General features: G+C 38.9%; 1 protein-coding gene across 14 annotated transcripts in view; it reads left to right on the forward strand.

The window, feature by feature from the left end:
* KIF13B (kinesin family member 13B) overlaps window positions 1-18,090 on the forward strand; it is a 230,857-nt gene that overhangs the window by 18,717 nt on the left and 194,050 nt on the right. The gene's annotated exons all lie outside the window — the stretch shown is intronic.

Here is an 18,090-nt window from a genome sequence, read left to right on the forward strand (position 1 = left end):
TGTCGGTTAGATTGTGAAGTAACTGAGGAAGCCTTCTTGAGGAGGTGGTACTGGCTGGAGGCTTAGGTAAGATGTGAACGGGAAGAAGCCGGGTAAAAGGGAGGGCTTTTAGGTTGTTCCTCAGTGTGTGTTGTTTTTACTTCTGCCAATTCTCATCCTGTCTGTCACTTAGAGCCCATTTCAAGTGCTGTTTTCTTCCTGAAGACATTCTTGCAGCCCTTAGTGATTCCTCTCTTTTAAGGCCTCATGAACTATAATCTGTACTACCTAATTTAATTATTATATATTGTTTTGAATTATTAATTGTAGCTTAACAGTAGATTTTAAGGTCTTGGAGGGAAGAGACTCTCTGTCAGGGGTTGGGGATGAATACTTGAGCATCAGTTCTGGATTTGGGTGATAGTATGAAGAAAAGACAGGGCAAGAAGTTGCAAAGAAATTGAATGTGGGGAGGAAGGAAGAGATTAATTTGGTTTTTCTCAGCAAGTGCGGGAAAATTAATTTGATCACGTAAGTTGGAGTCAGTTTACAGAAGACCTTGAAAGCAGGTGAGATTTGGCCTGTGTTTTTACGGGTAGGATGTCATCTCTGACAGTTTTTTAATTATTGTGATTAAGGAGGTGGATTCGGAAGAGCTGTTGGATGGCAATGCAGAGAATAGGTTAGAGTGGGGAAAAGACTGGCTGTTTGCAGAGATCAGCTCTATCAGAGATGTTTTTGTGCCGATCCTGGAAGTGGAGAACACATAGTGCCTGCCATGATGCTTTGCACAAAGTAGGTGCTTCAGAGTACTTGTAGAGCAGTGCTGTATATGGAAATATACCCGGAAGGTACTCCATAAAGGTTCTTTCAAGTTGAATTGCATTGAAAAGAGCACTGGCCTTGGAGTCAGAAAATCTGAAATAGAATCCCTACTTATGTTATTGTAGTTAGTTTTTTTTTTTTTTTTTTTTGGTGGTACGCGGGCCTCTCACTGTTGTGGCCTCTCCCGTTGCGGAGCACAGGCTCTGGACGCGCAGGCTCTCAGCAGCCACGGCTCACGGGCCTAGCCACTTCGCAGCATGTGGGATCTCCCCGGACCGGGGCACGAACCCACGTCCCCTGCATCGGCAGGCAGACTCTCAACCACTGTGCCACCAGGGAAGCCCTAAAAATTATTTTTTATTGGAGTATATATTTTTAACTTTTTTGAGCCTTATCTGTAAGATACCTGCCTTACCTGTCTCACACCTCTATGAGATCAAATTAGTGATTGTTAAAGTGCTTTGTAAAGTGTTCTGTAAATGTTCAGGTTTATTGTTATTGATGTAGAGATATTTCTTAAGCATCTCTGGGATATGCCATTATTAGGGTGGGAAGGGTATAGATGTGTCAAGAAAGGTGCTGGGATTTTGAGCCTACTAACTGAATGACCTGTTGTCCTGAGTGTTAATTGAAAACATTAATTTGGGGGCTGTTTATTGCTCTTAGAGCTTCCAATCTGAAGACTATGGCTTTCTTTGGCCATGTGGGCGACTCTGAACAAACTTGGAGGCAATACCCTCTGGTAGAAAGAATATGGGCTTTTTATACAGGCTGATGGATTCAAATTCTGGCTCTGCCACTCACTGGCATGGTTATCTACCTGTGTTTTTTATTTGTAAAGTGTTTTCATTTTCTGTTGCTGTGTAACAAATTACCTCAAAAGCTTAGTGGTTTAAAACGACAATAACCATGCATTATTTCCTGGTTTTTGTGGGTCAGGAATTGAGACAGGGTGCAGCGGGCATGGCTTGCTCTGCTCCATGCTGTCTGGGGCCTACTGGGAAGACTCGAAGGCTCACCTGGGTCTGGCAGTTGGTGCCATCTGTTGGCTGGAGAGGTTTCTGGGGCTGTGGGCAGAACACTTGCTCACAGTCTGGTGGCAGGTTCCAAAGGCAGGCGTCCTGAGAGCACGAGAAAGCCAGGTGGAAGAAGTATTGCCTTTGATATTCTAACCTTGGAAGTCACACAGTGTCATTTTTGTCACATTTTCTTGCTCAAGTCTGGTATAAAGCTCTACACAGTTTCAAGAAGAGGAAACATAGACTCATCTGTCTTAGGGTGGAGGAAAGTTAGTGTCAAATCAGGAAAGCATTTGGGGTGGGAGATGCATTGTTGTGGCTCCATCCACAAGTGTGTACCTGGTGAGGTAATTGTGAGAATAAAATGAGCACATAGAAGCTTTTTTTAAAAATGTTTTCTTTCCTTTAGAGACCTTTAAATCTTAGGGATTTGTGAAAGAATTAAATAGCACTTTTTGGTTCCGTAGAGTATCTTGGATGACTCTTTTTTTACGTGTCCTGAAAACAGAGATTGAATATTAACTCAGTGCTATAGAGTACTGTCTGATAAAAAAAAAAAAACTTTTAGAAATGACAACTGTCAATAAGGTTGGTATGTAATGGCTTTTGGTGAAGTAAAGTTAGGAAGCACAGCTGCTTAAAAAAACAACTCTTTATTGAAGTACATACTATACATACAGAAAAGTATATATAGCTTGATGAATTTTCATAAGTTGAACAGTCCTGTAACTGGCGCCCAGATTAAAAACAAGAACATTACTAGTATGACAAGAGACCACCTCATGAGAAGCACTTTTTCTTTTAATGTAATATCAAGGTGAAAAGGGAAAACAGAAATTTTGGGATGTAGCAGTTCAGTGGTATATGTTGACTCCATTAAAAGAAAAAAATAGGAGGGAAAGCACAAATTACAAAGTTAAGGTTAATTACCGTCTAGTTTGTAGAATGACTAATCCATACAACAAGTTATGGTTTTATAGGAGGTATACTTGTATTGGGTTGGCCAAAAAGTGCCTTCAGTTTTTAAGTAAAAGTAAAAGACATATTTTTCATTTTCACCAAGAACCTTATTGAACAACATAGTCACCCTTTTGTTCCACTACCTTCTGCCATTTTTCAGGCAACTTCATATTTCCACCTTCTCAAAACCTTTTATTTTTTTGAGCAAAGAACTGTTCAAGGTGCCTTTTACAGTCTTCCAGGGAATTGACATTTTTTCCATTAAGAGAATTTTGTGAAGACCGAAATGAATGGAAATCCGAAGATGCAATGTCTGGTGAATACGGCAGATGAATCAGAACTTCCCAGCCAAGTTGTAACAGTTTTTGCCTGGTCATCAAAGAAACATGCAGTCTTGAGTTATCCTGATGGAAGATTACGTGTTTTCTGTTGACTAATTCTGGACGCTTTTCATTGAGTGCTGCTTTCAGTTGGTCTAGTTGGGAGCAGTACTTGTTGGAATTAATCGTTTGGTTTTCCAGAAGGAACTTGTAATAGAGGACTCCCTTCCAGTCCCACCATATACACAACATCACCTTCTTTGGATGAAGACCGGCCTTTGTTGTGGTTGCTGGTGGTTCATTTCACTTGCCCCACAGTCTCTTCCATTCCCCATTATTGTACAGTATCCACTTCCATCGCCCGTCACAATTTGTTTTAAAAACGGAACGTTTTCAGTACGTTTAAGTAGAGAATAGCAGGTGGAAATACGGTCAAGAAGGTTTTTCTTGCTTAACTTATGTGGAACCCAAACATCAAAGCAATTAACATAACCAATATGGTGTGAATGATTTTCAATGCTTGATTTGGATATTTTGAGTAATGTCGGCTATCTCCCGCGTGGTATAACGCTGACTGTTCTCAATTAATGTCTCAGTTTGATTGCTGTCAACTTCACCTGGTCTACCCAACCACAGAGCATCGTCCAGCGAGGATTCTCCAGCACGAATCCTTGCAAACCACTTTTGACACGTTTGATCAGTCACAGCACCTTCTCCATTCACTGCAAAAATCTTTTTTGACATTTCAGTTGTGTTTTTAACATTTTTGAAATAATAAAGTATAATATGCCAAAAATGTTGCTGCTTTCCTTCCATCTTCAATATTAAAATGGCTACACAAAAATTCACCAATTTTAATGTCTTTTTTAAATGCACACTGATATGACAGCTGTCACAATACAGTCTAACAAAATTGTTTCGAATGAAGTTAAAGACAACTAAGTGCTATTAGAGCCATCTTAAGGGAAAAACCGAACGCACCTTTTGGCCAACCCAATAGCAGAGAGCCAGGGATTTGAAACTAACATTAAAAAAAGTGGTTTGGTCAGTCTAAATCACTAGTCAGAAAGGCTCAAATTAATGTTTTTCCTTTAAAAGCTACAATATCCTTGTTTTTAGAATAGTATCCAATCCTATTAATATAAAAATATGACTAGTTTTGTATGTATACTTACAACCTAAGTTAGTATACTTTGAAAGTGAACATGTATACATTTTATAACAGTAGTTTGTATATTTTTCTGATTAATTTTGCATTAACTTCTGAAAGTTTCATGTTTATGCTTATTAAAGCTAATAAAAGTCATGGTTAAATGAGGAGGAAGACCATTTTTAGCTTAACAGCTTAATCATGGGAATTTGGGAAACATTTTTGCTGTGCTATATATGTGGAATTTCAAAACTGTTTTGAAAAATAAGATGCTTAAAATTCAGAAAATTGATCGTACATGGCTAACGAGATTAAGAAATGCTGACTTTGGAGTCAGACATCCTGGACTGAATCTCAGCTCTGCTACTTAACATGTGTGATGTGGAGCAAGTTCCGTAATTGTCCTCTGCCTCAGTAAAGTGGAGATTATAGTAGTACCTGCCTATAGGTTGTTATGAGGATTAAGTGAGTTAAAATATGTAAAGTGGCAGTGCCTGGTGTACAGTTAACCTTATGTAAAAAGTTAGCTATTACTTTGACTCTTACTGTTACTGTTATTATGGCCTGTATTCAAGTTGTAGTCCATGGTATGTTTGTGAGCTATAACTTCATAAAGGAAGTAAAATTTTTTTAAAAATTTATTGTTTATTTATTATTTTTGACTGCGTTGGGTCTTCGTTGCTGCGTGAGGGCTTTCTCCAGTTGCGGCGAGCAGGGGCTACTCTTCGTTGCGGTGCATGGGCCTCTCATTGCAGTGGCTTCTCATTGTGGAGCATGGGCTCTAGGCGCACGGGCTTCAGTAGTTGTGGCACACGGGCTTCAGTAGTTGTGGCTCGCGGGGTCTAGAGCACAGGCTCAGTAGTTGTGGCACATGGGCTTAGCTGCTCTGTGGCATGTGGGATCTTTCCTGACCAGGGCTCGAACCCACGTCCCCTGCATTGGCAGGCGGATTTTTTTTTTTTTTAAATAGATGTTGAGGGTAGGAGTTTATTAGTTTATTAATTTATTTTTGCTGTGTTGGGTCTTCGTTTCTGTGCGAGGGCTTCCTCTAGTTGTGGCAAGCGGGGGCCACTCTTCATCGCGGTGCGCAGGCCTCTCACTATCGCGGCCTCTCTTGTTGCGGAGCACAGGCTCCAGACGCGCAGGCTTAGTAGTTGTGGCTCACGAGCCTAGTTGCTCCGCGGCATGTGGGATCCTCCCAGACCAGGGCTCGAACCCATGTCCCCTGCATTAGCAGGCAGATTCTCAACCACTGTGCCATCAGGGAAGCCCCCTAAAAATTTTTTAAACCAAAATATATTCAGTATTTGAGTATACATGCCTATCAAGAAATTACCTAGTTCTAGAAAAATTTCAGCTTTGCAAAGTCAGAAACTTTATCTAGTTTGCCCAAAGTTGGTGGGGCTCTTAGGGACTAACATGCCATGTGTTAGAGAGATAGCCCCTTAATTTTAAGTTTACAGTGAACAAAATATTAATCTCTGTCATCCGGGCTTCTCCGTAGTATCAGCCAACTGGGGAAGCCAGGTTAAAACATTGCTTGTGAACATAGGGTAAGAACAAAGGGACGTTTTATTAAATATGGAGAAGATTAAGGACAGACTCTTTCTATTCCACAGCACTCTACTCAAACACCCTAGGGACTGAAACACTTGTATCCACCAGTTGGGTCTTTTTCTTCTATATATAGTACTAGATACACATTGACAGATTCGATCTATTTGTTTTCTCTTGCAGAGCCATACTGCTTATACTAGTAGTACGTTAAATGTCTTTTTGGAATTACCCTTTTGCAGTAAACCAATTTAGTTTTCTAGACTGGTCCATAGGCTTTCCCAAATCTTCAGCACCATATTTACAAATCATCTTTTAGGGCTAATAAGTGACTAATTCATTATCTATTCTCAGTAGATTTTTACAAGTGTAATTCTCAGTGTGTGATTCTTCACATTTAGGAGCCCTTTAAGTCCCTTTTATCACTAGTTACAATAATACCATGATGTAGAACAGTCCCTTTTTAAATAGCTAAATACATCTTTAAGCCTTATTTTGTTTGAATTATGTCTTAAAACATTAAAATTTTATCTTATAATAAAATGTTAATGCTAGTGCTTGTCACCATGATAGGACAAAACAGTTTCTTAGGCTAAGTTTTATCTTCTGCCTTTTGCCTCATTCCCTCCTCTGCCCACCAGACAGGGCTTTGCTGCTCACTCTGGCTAAAAAATTGAGATACTTAAAATGTTTTCAAAGGGAGTGAGGTGTAATTTCTCATGGAGAGTGGCAGCCTCCACTTTATGAAACAGTTGTGTTATGAAAGTTATGTTTCTGTGAGTTTGGAAATGGGAATGCATTTTCCGATAGGTATTGACAGCTGTTTCTAGGAGAAAGGCTGTTCTATTAAAAAGAGTGACTAGTTTGGCCCACAACTCATGCGGTAAAGTTTGCTTGTTTGTTTTTGCTGTGCGTGTATGGAGATAAAGAATGCATTGACTATCAGTAACTAATATACTTTGGCGTCACTGTGCCAAAGGTGCCAGCAGTTTTATCCACTGTTGTTTTTGCACCATCAATGCAAATATCAACACAGTGAAGAAGGCAAATGTCTTAGTATTTTATGAAAATAGTTTTGACCTCAAGACCCACTGAGAAGCTCTAGGAAACTCTCAGGAGTCCTCAGACCACAATTTGGGAGCCAAAGTTAGACTGAATGGATGTCTTTGGTTTATTTTTAAACTACTTTATTGAGATATAATAAGCATATCATATAATTCATACCTTTAAAATGAACAGTTTCAATGGTTTTTATTATATTTACCAGCACAATTATTTAATTTTATGACATCTTTATCACACTGTTAATCTATGTTCCGTCTCTAGGTTTGAGATTTACCTATTCTGGACATTTCATATAAATGAAATACAATTTGTGGTCTTCTGTGATTGGCTTCTTCTTACTTAGCATAATGTTTTTGAGGTTTATCCATGTTATAGCATTTATTGGTACTTATTCCTTTTTATGGTGGAATAATATTTCATCATATTCTGTTTTGTTTATCCATTCATCAGTTGATGGATATTTGGGTTGTTTCCCCTTTTTGGCTATTATGAATAATGCTGCTGTGAACATCTGTATACAGGTCTTTCTGTGGACATATGTTCCTGTTTCTCTTAGATAGATGTTCAGGAGTGGACTTTCTGGGTCATATGGTACCTCTGTGCTTAACATTTTGAGGAATTGTCAGACTGTTTTCCAAAGCGGCTGCACCGATTTACATTTCCACCAGCAGTGTATGAGGATTCCGGTTTCTTTGGCTTTTAAAGAACCCTCGTTTACTGTAAGGAAAATGGTGGTGACTCTGGCTAATTGGAGAGTGTATACCCTGCCCGAAGGCATTCAGACTACAATTAAAAAACAAAATAATTGAGCAAAGTTTTAAAAAATATAGTGTATAAAAAGGTTTAAAGAATAAAACACTTAGGCACCTGTCACTCAGTTTAATAAATCATTACCAATACAGTTAAAGCCTATTGTGAACAGCCTCCAATTTTAATGCCTTTCTTCTCCACCACAGTTAACAACTTTTCCAGAATTTGGTTTTTTATCTTTCTGTTTCTTTACATTTTCACTATGTGTGTTTGGAAATTGTTTGCACAATATTATGTGTCCACAAATGCCTTTTTCTAGTAAAGGGTCAGAGAGATATGTGACTCAAAAAAGACTGACTACTAAAGTATAATGCCTGATTTTTTAAAAGAATAAATTTATTTATTTTTGGCTGTGTTGGGTCTTCGTTGCTGCGTGTGGGCTTTCTCTAGTTGTGGCAAGCAGGGGCTACTCTTTGTTGCGGTGCGCAGCCTTCTCATTGTGGTGGCTTCTCTTTGTTGTAGAGCATGGGCTCTAGGCGCACGGGCTTCAGTAATTGTGACATGTGGGCTCAGTAGTTGTGGCTTACGGGCTCTAGAGCTCAGGCTCAGTAGTTGTGGCTCACGGGCTTAGTTGCTCCGCGGCATGTGGGATCTTCCCAGAGCAGGGATCGAACCCACATCCCCTGCACTGGCAGGCAGATTCTTAACCACTGCACCACCAGGGAAATCCCTAATGCCTGATTTTTAAAGGCAAAAAAAATTATATTAAGAGAAGCCAAAAATAATATCACAAGTTTATGTTGGGCCGGAAAGCTAATTGTTCATATTTTATCAAATACGCTGTTCCTCCTTTTTTCCTCTTAAAAAACCAAAATAAAAAAACAAGCTTTTTTTCCCTTCTCATCTATTTTTAGCAGTGAATTCCAAACAAGCGTTGCAGTGAAAATTGTTTTACTGTACCTCCAAGTCTGAGAGACTGTGGATCAGTGAGCTATGCCTGTTCAGAGGTGCTGCTTTAAACAACAGAACTGAAACCTGAAAGGGAAAGAAGTTCTTAGTATAAATTGTACTGAGAATCCCTTGGTCAGTTAATCCATTTTCTTCTTTAGCCCTCTGTTTTCTATCGTGTGTGTGTGTGTGTGTGTGTATGTGTATAATTAACAGTACAAGCGTTAATATACTAACTTAGAGTTTCTCTTATAATTCTTTATTACCCTGCCCCACCAAGTGTAAGCTGTTATTATTATTATTACTCTTATTATTTGGCCGTGTGTCCTGTGGGATCCCAGTTCCCTGACCAGGGATCGGACCTGCACCCACGGCAATGAAAGCGCTCAGTCCCAACCACTGGATCACCAGGGAATTCCCCAAGTGTAAGATTTTTAAGACCAGAATTTTCTGAAGTAAAAAACATTTGGAGAGTTAGACTTCAAAATCGTAATGAACCTGAACACTGATTTCTGTGGTATTTTGTGAAATGGCCTGTTCTTTAGTACATGTGGGAGAGACTTTCCAAGATGGATGGAGTTAGCTGTAGATGACACAAATATGCAGATATTTTTCTTGTTTTCTTGTAAAACTATGGGGCTTTCCACTCCTTCCTGTTTGGTTATGTTTAACCTAATAATAAATTGATAGTGTGAGGGCTATAACTGCCAGTCTAGTGCAAAGAATGTCTGAGATATTGATCTTAACCAGCACTTGTCAGAAAGGTCATTAAAACTCTTTTTATTCCTTCTAATCGTTTACCAGACATCAGATCTTAGTCAAGATCCTTAGGTAATTAATGAGTTCTAATATGAGCAAAGTATATCCAGTCCTTGTTTGGAGGTTCAGAGTACTCTGTTCTTGGTAGATGAATGAATATATGCAGAATATATATATATCAGATAGATGCAGAATTAAGTGATGTTGACCCATGTACATACATTTCTCTTGCAAACGTATTGTGTAATACTGCTGAGGGGAGGGCCTAATGCCAGTAATTGCTTTGAAATATATGAAGTCATTTTCAGACTAATTCCTTGTTAGGAGAAGGCATCATTAGGTCATATTAGATAATGACTTTTAAAATTTCTATACTGTTATATGGATGCTACTTTAAGTAAAGATTTTAATTGAAGGAAGTCATGCAAAGTGTAATTATGGTATATACAATAGATCGGTTTATTCTCTCTGCTGTGAAATGACTTGAGTGAGGCTAATAATTCTGCCCAAATAGAATTTACTCTTCTGGAGAATAGTATGTGGTATGTTTTAATTTCATAAAGGGGCTCTTCCTCGGGGAGCCTGTCTGCCCTGATTATGTCAGAGTAAAGTGGGGAGAACAGTGCCCTATGTACTCTGATATTTTAGAGGATTCCTCCCTGTCTTTTTAAAAAGTACTGTGGCCATTGAGTGTACAAACCATTTACTACTTTTGAATGTAGCTGGGAAAATGAATCAGGAAGACTCTTAAAAGCTAAAAAGGTAATAAAATATGTATGGTTGAATTCATGTTATTTCATGGTTAATAGCACATAATCAAATAGCAATAAATACAGATTTTTCAAAGTTTTACCAGCAAAAGCTAGTAGGTTGCTAAAATGAACTGATAGCTGTAATATTAGTAAACCTGTCTGAACAAAATTAGACTGTTTTAGTAGAATTTGTGAAATCTTAACATTGTCATTGGGTATGTATCTACCTTGTTTATGCTTTTATTGGTACAGCAATAAGAAGGAATAAGCTGTTTTTCTTAATTCAAGAAAAGAGAGTCTTTATCACTGTGCTTGAAATACTGCTTGGATACTAACATTTGATATAATGAGGATGCAGGGTTATGTGTATGTGTGGCTAGTTACTAGATTAAGTTATAGCTAATACGAATTAAATGTTTTGAATTTCCCCAGAATTCTGGATTCACCATAAAATTATCAGATGCCATATGATATACTAGATAAGACATCTAATTACGAATAAAGTTTAGGTAAAACTATCAAGTCCCACTATTGATGTTTTTAAAATTTGTCTTTGTTGTTTGTTTGGCAATACTTTTTTTTTAGGGCTCTTTGTCTCAATCTCCAGTTTAGGAGTTGTTGCTAATATAAACAAAATGTTGAATAAGGATCTAGACTTACGTTTTAAAGATGGAGGTAGCAGGACTTCCCTGGTGGTCCAGTGGTTAAGACTCCACGCTCCCAGCTCCCAATGCACGGGGTACAGGTTCGATCCCTGGTTGGGGAGCTAAGATCCCACATGCCGCATGGCGCGGCCAAAAAAAACTAACCAAAACCCCCCACACACAAAAAGATGGAGGTAGCAGTACTCTATGAGGAAATATGCCATGAGAAACCATTCCACCCAAAAAGCTGCTGCGTCACAATATCTTAGGAATCTTTCTGATCTATTCAGCAGCTGAACATCAACCCTTTGCCAAGTACCAAGCTAAAAGTTAGGATAATCTTTATTAATCCTTAGTTCCATTAAATTGTGGTGAAATTATTTTTAGCACACAGTATCTATAAACATACTAGTAAAACAAAAAACAAAGCAAAACAGAAAAGTAGAAAGGGAAGTTGAATTATTCTCTTGTGGACTTTGTAAGTCTACATTTTTGCAGGCTCAGATTTGAAATGATTCTATTGTTTAATTTTGAGCATTGTGTATTTTCTTATGAGAGTGATATTTAGCTAAAAATGAAAAATTATTTCTTTTGCAAGTTAATAGTGTAGAGTTCTGGAGCCCTTTATCCTACCTCCTTAGAATTCATTAAAGAACTATCTTGTGTGATGGTGAATTTCACTTTTTACCAAACCTAATTTATGTATACTTATATTAAATAAAAAATTCTATAGAATGGATAATAAGAGTAGTAATAATCTTTACCTTCACGTATTGACCCATAAATGAAACAGATCAGTAATGCTTTTGTTCCACTTTTAGGAAAACAAGAATTTACAAAAGATCATGGAGTAGGTAGAAGTTGTATTTGCCATTTAATTTAAAAAAACTCTTTGTTATGGAGAATTAAAAGATATGCCAAAGTAGACAGAATAGTATAATAGGCTGCCTGTTGCCCAGCCCTCAAAGCCATTCACCCATGGCTAATACCGTCCTATCCACATCTTCAACTCTTTCCTTTTTCCCACATTATTTTGAAGTAAATCCCATTTTACCCACAAGTATTTTTAATATATCTTTATTATTTTTAACATAACCAAAATACCATTACTACACCTTAAAAATTAACAGTAGTTATGCAGTAGCATCAAAGTTTCGGTCAGTGTTCACATGTCCAATTGTTTCATGAAGTTTTTTCCCCAGAGTTTGTTTTGAAGAGCATCCATATATGGTCTGCCCATGGTGATTGGGTTATATGTCTTTTAATTTATTGGTTCCTTGGCTGTTGAAGAAATGGGGTCATTCGTTGTGTTGATGGGTTAATAAGTGAATTTATTACAGAGGATGTACTATGCTTATTTAGTCAGCTGCCAAATCTTGATTTTTCTTGTGAATATTTTTATCCTGACATTCCTTTCTATTCTCTCTGACGTTACCCTAGTTAGTACCATAATTGCCTTATATTTAGCCTTCTGAATGGTTTCTGGAACCTTCCTTCAAGCCTGCTCCTGCTTCCTGTAGTCTGTCTTTTGAATTTGGAGCCTTTATTATTTCTACTAATTAAGAAATGTCACTGCCTGGGTGACATCTTTTATGTGTTCATGCCTCCCTGTTTTCTAATGCTTGTACTGTTTAGCTTTATCGTATGTCTTTTGAGTCCTCTCCCCTTTGAGACTGTGGTTACTTGAAATCCGGGACCTCTTCTTATTCTTCGTGCCTCGTACAGTGCTTTGCAGGCAGAAGGTGCTCTGTAAATGTCTCTTGATTGATTATAACTGTTATGTTAGTGCTTGTTCTCCAAAGCTCCCCGTTCTCATATTTGCCCCAATTAGTAGTTGGAAAGGTGATTTGTGAGTCTGAGAGTTGGATTTTATTTTATTATTTTTTTTAAAGCATTTATTTATTTATTTATTTGGCTGCGTCGGGTCTTATTTGCCGCATGCAGGCTCTAGTTACCTGACCAGGGATCGTACCCAGGCCCCCAGCATTGGGAGCTTGGAGTCTTAACCGCTGGACCACCAGGGAAGTCCCAGGATGAAGAGTATTTCTCAAGACAATAGTAGGGCCTGATGAGCCATTTCCATCCACTCCACCATATAGGGCGCGGTTTTCTAGAAAGAGAGATTCTTGTCCACTGGATCTGGTCTCTTGTTTACTCTCTTGGCACCATAGCTTTTGTTTTGCTTTTCTTGTTTTGACAACAACCTTCTGTTCCAGTGCTGTTCATTGATGATATTTTAAGTGTGCTGTTTCCTGGTGATCTAATATTAGGACCATACTGTAGGATAAATTTCCTTGGGAAGAATTTCCCGAAGATTAAACAATTTGTGATATATAGATGTTGCAAACTGGGGTGCCGTAGGCTACATTTACCCATAGATGTTTGTTTGGCCTGTAGTTTCAATGTTTAAAAATATGGGGGTTTCATAAGAAAATTCAGATTTGCAGTTTTTCCTAAACAACCTGAAAATCTGGCATCACTGGACTTTCTGCCTCCCTTGACAAGGTCATGAGCTCTTCAGGTCCCCAACTGGTGGACACCCTCATTTATGTTATTTGCCTGGTCCCTGTGGACCTTTCCATCCAACCCTTGGTATAGATCCTTAACGGCTTCGGTCACAAAACATGTCCTTTCCTGACCTTGGCCCTGGGTTTGGGGCTCACATTTCTTTTTGAAACCCTTAACTTCTGCACTGTGAAGATGGTATGTTCTCAATTTTTCTTTAGTTTATTAAGTTTAGCCATGTGACTTCTATAATTGTTGATATGACTTTATAAATTATCAAGTGTTCAGTGTAACACATTATTGATTTGCAAAAATGTAAAACTGCTACTCTTCAGTAAATATATATTTATATTTATATAAATATAAATATTTTTGAGAATAGTGTTATTTTTCTTAAATGTTATTTATGTTAACATGTAATAAATCTTGCTATTTTAAATGAATTAATAACATACTTTAAACTTAAATATGTTTCTCAGCTTTAATTTCTAATGCAAAAAATACTTCTGTAGGCTACAACCCATGTAAAAAGAAGCTTTTTAGGGTCCTCAGTTGTTTAAGAGTGTAAAGGAGTCCTGATACCAAAAAGTTTGAGAATCTCTGATACTAAAGGGTAATGTGTTAGCCCAGGTTAATCAGAATTGTCTAAGGTATTCACCAAAATTTTAGAACATAATCATTTTTTCCCTTGTAAGCAATATCATGTAAATCAACAGTAGGTCCCTGCAAAAGTTTATTGAATCCATGGTGTTTCTGAAGTGTACAACATTATTTAACTAAGACATTTAGGCATATAATTCTGTGAATCTGGAGTTCTAACTTAGAATGCCAAGAAATTTAACCCTTTACCTTTTGGGATAGGGGGCCAGGGATTCCCTGGTTCTAAGCCTTTCTGATTGTTCTCTTGCTCTTGGTAGAGAGAGTTTGTTGCATAAACAGTGGGGAGAGGATTTGAAGAACTGAGATGGAATTTTGGTGTGATTTGAGATTTTGGTGGGGGGGACTTTCAAACAAGATTCAGATGCTAGGGGGGTGAGAGAATGAGCAGTTGTAGAGAAGAAAACTGGGGTTCCTTGGAGGCGAGAGGGGGATGAAATAATCCTACCTGCTTCCCTTTGTGGGTAGACAACCTGGAAAAGCAGATGCTGTGCACAGGTTCCTGAAGGCTCTCCCTCTCCCGGTTTTGTCTTTCTGTCTATCCACCCCTTACCTCCCCCTAACCTCCCACCCCGAAAGCAAGGAGGGAACCTTTTTTCCTTCCTCTCTCCACTTCAGCTTACTCTGTCTCATCACTGTAGAGTCCTCACCTTACATCCCTGGAGTAATAGAACAGTTAAAGCAAGATATGGGTGGAGAAGAGGAACTGTTTTGCTTTTGCTTGGTGAGATAGAAAGGGAGGTAGGCAGGATGAAGAGAGAGTCCCAGCAGCCATAATGAGGGTGGGGGATTCCTGGACCAGTTTGGTTGGCAGCCATCCAGGTAGAACAGTATGTGTAGCCAGGACACACGCATCTCTTTATTCTCTAGTTGCAAATACCTGTCTTGTCTCTACAACTGTTTTTTTAAATCCCTTTGGGTTAGGAATTGGATCCTAACTAATTATGCTTACAGTTCAAAGTATTTATAGGTATAGAGTATCTGTATGTGTTAGGATCTAGCAGAGGGTTAGGCTCACAGGTGCTCGAGCAGTACTTTTAGATTGAAAAACATCATGTATATTGTCCTGTTGCCCTAAGAAGAGATTGGAAAGTCCTTAGCATATGTCTCATAAAATGGTGTAGAAATGGGAGAGGCTCTGAAGGTCTTGCAAGAGTATATTCAGAGAAGATAAGATTAGATGTGATTTTTTTTTTTTTTTTTTTTTTTTGCGGTACGCGGGCCTCTCACTGCTGTGGCCTCTCCCGTTGCGGAGCACAGGCTCCGGACGCGCAGGCTCAGCGGCCGTGGCTCACGGGCCCAGCCGCTCCGCGGCATGTGGGATCTTCCCAGACCGGGGCATGAACCTGTGTCCCCTGCATCGGCAGGCGGACTCTCAACCACTGCGCCACCAGGGAAGCCCTAGATGTGATTTTAACTATAGTTAAACCATAGTTTAACTGATTATTGGAGGGGCTTTGGCCTACAGTTTCCACTGCCTGAGGAGAGCTAGTTCTGATGGCTGTCTTGGTCTTTGCTCTGCCTTTCAAGAAGGAGCTCCTCTGGGCATAAGACTCCCAGGATAGGTCTGTTCTCCATAGGGTGGGTTATGTGATGTTCCTGTGTCTACCAGGATATTTAAAGGGACAGAAAAGGCAGGAAAAGAGTATATATTAAAAAGAATATGTATATTTATAGATGTATAACTGAATCACTTTGCTGTACATCTGAAACTACTAACACATCTGAAACTACTAATTGTAAATCAACAATATTTCAAAAAAATGATCTGAAACAAGCAAGAAACCTATGACAAAAAATCTGGTTACTGTCTGCAAGGTGGAATTATTTGATTATAAATTTGTATATCAAAAACTTTAATAAATTTTTTTTTTTTTTTTTTGGCTGTGTTGGGTCTTCACTGCTGTGTGCAGGGTTTCTCGAGTTTCGGCGAGCGGGGGCTACTCTTCATTATGGTGTGCGTGCTTCTCATTGCAGTGGCTTCTCTTGTTGCAGAGCACAGGCTCTAGGCGCGTGGGCTTCAGTAGTTGCGGCTCACAGGCTCTAGAGCGCAGGCTCAGTAGTTGTGGCGCATGGGCTTAGTTGCTCCACGGCATGTGGGATCTTCCCCGACCAGGGCTCAAACCTGTGTCCCCTGCATTGGCAGGTGGATTCTTAACCACTGTGCCACCAGGGAAGTCCCTAATAAAATTTTAAAATATTCCTAAGTAAAAAAAGATAGATAACTGTCAAGATTTCAGATGTCAGCAGAATGCAGTCACTGTAAAGGAGAAAAGGATGGCAAGACTAATTTTATTTTTATTTTTACTCATAAGTAATTCAAATTTCAGGATACCTGTCAGTTTTATGTAGCTGGTAAGTCTTTGGAAGTTGAATCTGTAATGCATAAGAAGTTTTGATTGGAGTTTTTTGTTTTGCAAACTGGGATTTTTATAGCAGTTTTATGTAATTATACTTATGTATCTAAATCTGCATTAAAGCAGATCATTTCCTCTTTATTGTTTAGATGGAATGAACATTTGCAAGGTTATAAAGTGTTTTTTTAATCAATTTTTTTATTGAAGTATAGTTGAATTACAGTGTTGTGTTAGTTACTGCTGTACAGCAAAGTGACTCAGTTATACATATATATACATTCTTTTTCATATTCTTTTCCACTATGTTTTTTCACAGGATATTGAATATAGTTCCCTGTGCTATACAGAAGGACCTTGTTGTTTATCCATTCAAGTGTTTTAAAAAATAAATTTTACCCTATGAAATGAAAACCATCTTAAGAATCTGTAGTAGTAGCTACTGTTCATATAATTGCACTTTTATTATTTTGTCAGACTTAACATACTCCTCTGTGTAGAAAACTGGGTGAGCTATGTTTTGGTCATGTGTAACAAACTTCCTTGCTCGCTTTTATTCTCATCAAATGTTACCACAACAGAAACCCCATATGTAAGCAAGATCTTTGTTCAGTTATTACTCCCACTTAGTCACTAGTGAGTCATAGCTGCCCTTGCAATCTGCCATGTGCTTACGGGGATCAGAAACTGCCATAAAATAGGGGGAACCAGACATTGAATATACGTTTGGTACTATTTGCGTGAATGTCTTTTCTCTGAAAGTTAGATTTATTAGGACTGAACCCGTATGCTAGCCTTTATCCACTCACATCGGGAAGGATGCTTAAAAGTAGGATACTGAGACAGAGACTGGTTCAAGATTGAGTCATACCTTGGCACCAAACTAGGACTTTGTGCCTTGCCATTTCCATAAGCTTTACTTAAGTTTTCTGACACTGACTTCATCTTTAACCGCTGTATTAGACATCTCTTCTGTCCCACTTCAGGTCTTCTTGGCCTCACTCTCCCCAGAGCCTTTAATCACTTTTCACCCCTGGCTGTTGCCAACTCAAACTGGACCCTGACCAACTTGATGTGGACATAATCTGACACCTCATTCCTTGCTCCTCTCCCCGCTCTTCCCTGGGGCTGTAATCCATGATAAGCCCTAGGCTTTGCTTTCTGAGGAATCCATGCTAAGAACATCCTTTTTGTATGCCCTTGGTTTATATACTAAACGGATTCTCTTGCTTATGTATTACGTTACAGTTGATCTGACATATTTTGACCCGACTCTGAACTTAAAAATTAGGAAGAGGTTAGGTCTGTTCTTCATAGTGTGGATTAATTTTTTTTTAATTAAAAAAAAATTTATTTATTTGGCTGCATCAGGTCCCAGTTGTGGTATGCAGGATCCTCGTTGCGGCACGCGAGATGCTTCGTTGCGGCGTGCGGGCTCTCTGTTGTGGCACGTGGGCTTCTCTCTAGTTGTGGCATGGACTGTAGAGCTCGCGGGGTCAGTAGTTGTGGCACATGGGCTCTCTAGTTGTGGCGTGTGGGCTCCAGAGCGCGTGGACTTAGTTGCCCCACGGCATGTGGGATCTTAGCTCCCCAACCAGAGATGAAACCCGAGTCCTGTGCATTGGAAGGCGGATTCTTAACCACTGTACCACCAGGGAAGTCCCTTGTGTGGATTAGTTTTTACTTTTGTCAACCTCATAAGCATTAGATAGGATCTAGGATTGAGGTGTTGCCAGTGGAATTTAGCCATCATCATTGCTTATAAGGATAGGAAAAGGCAAGAGTTGGTTGAAGGGCATCGGATAAGTATGACTCAGAATGGAGTTTGAGTTCTGGATCTACCATTAGC

The sequence above is a fragment of the Delphinapterus leucas genome, chromosome 6 (assembly GCF_059928025.1).
Source record: "Delphinapterus leucas isolate spDelLeu-1000000601 "Yukka" chromosome 6, BTC_Dleu_Yukka2, whole genome shotgun sequence".
NCBI classification, from domain to species: Eukaryota; Metazoa; Chordata; class Mammalia; order Artiodactyla; family Monodontidae; genus Delphinapterus; species Delphinapterus leucas.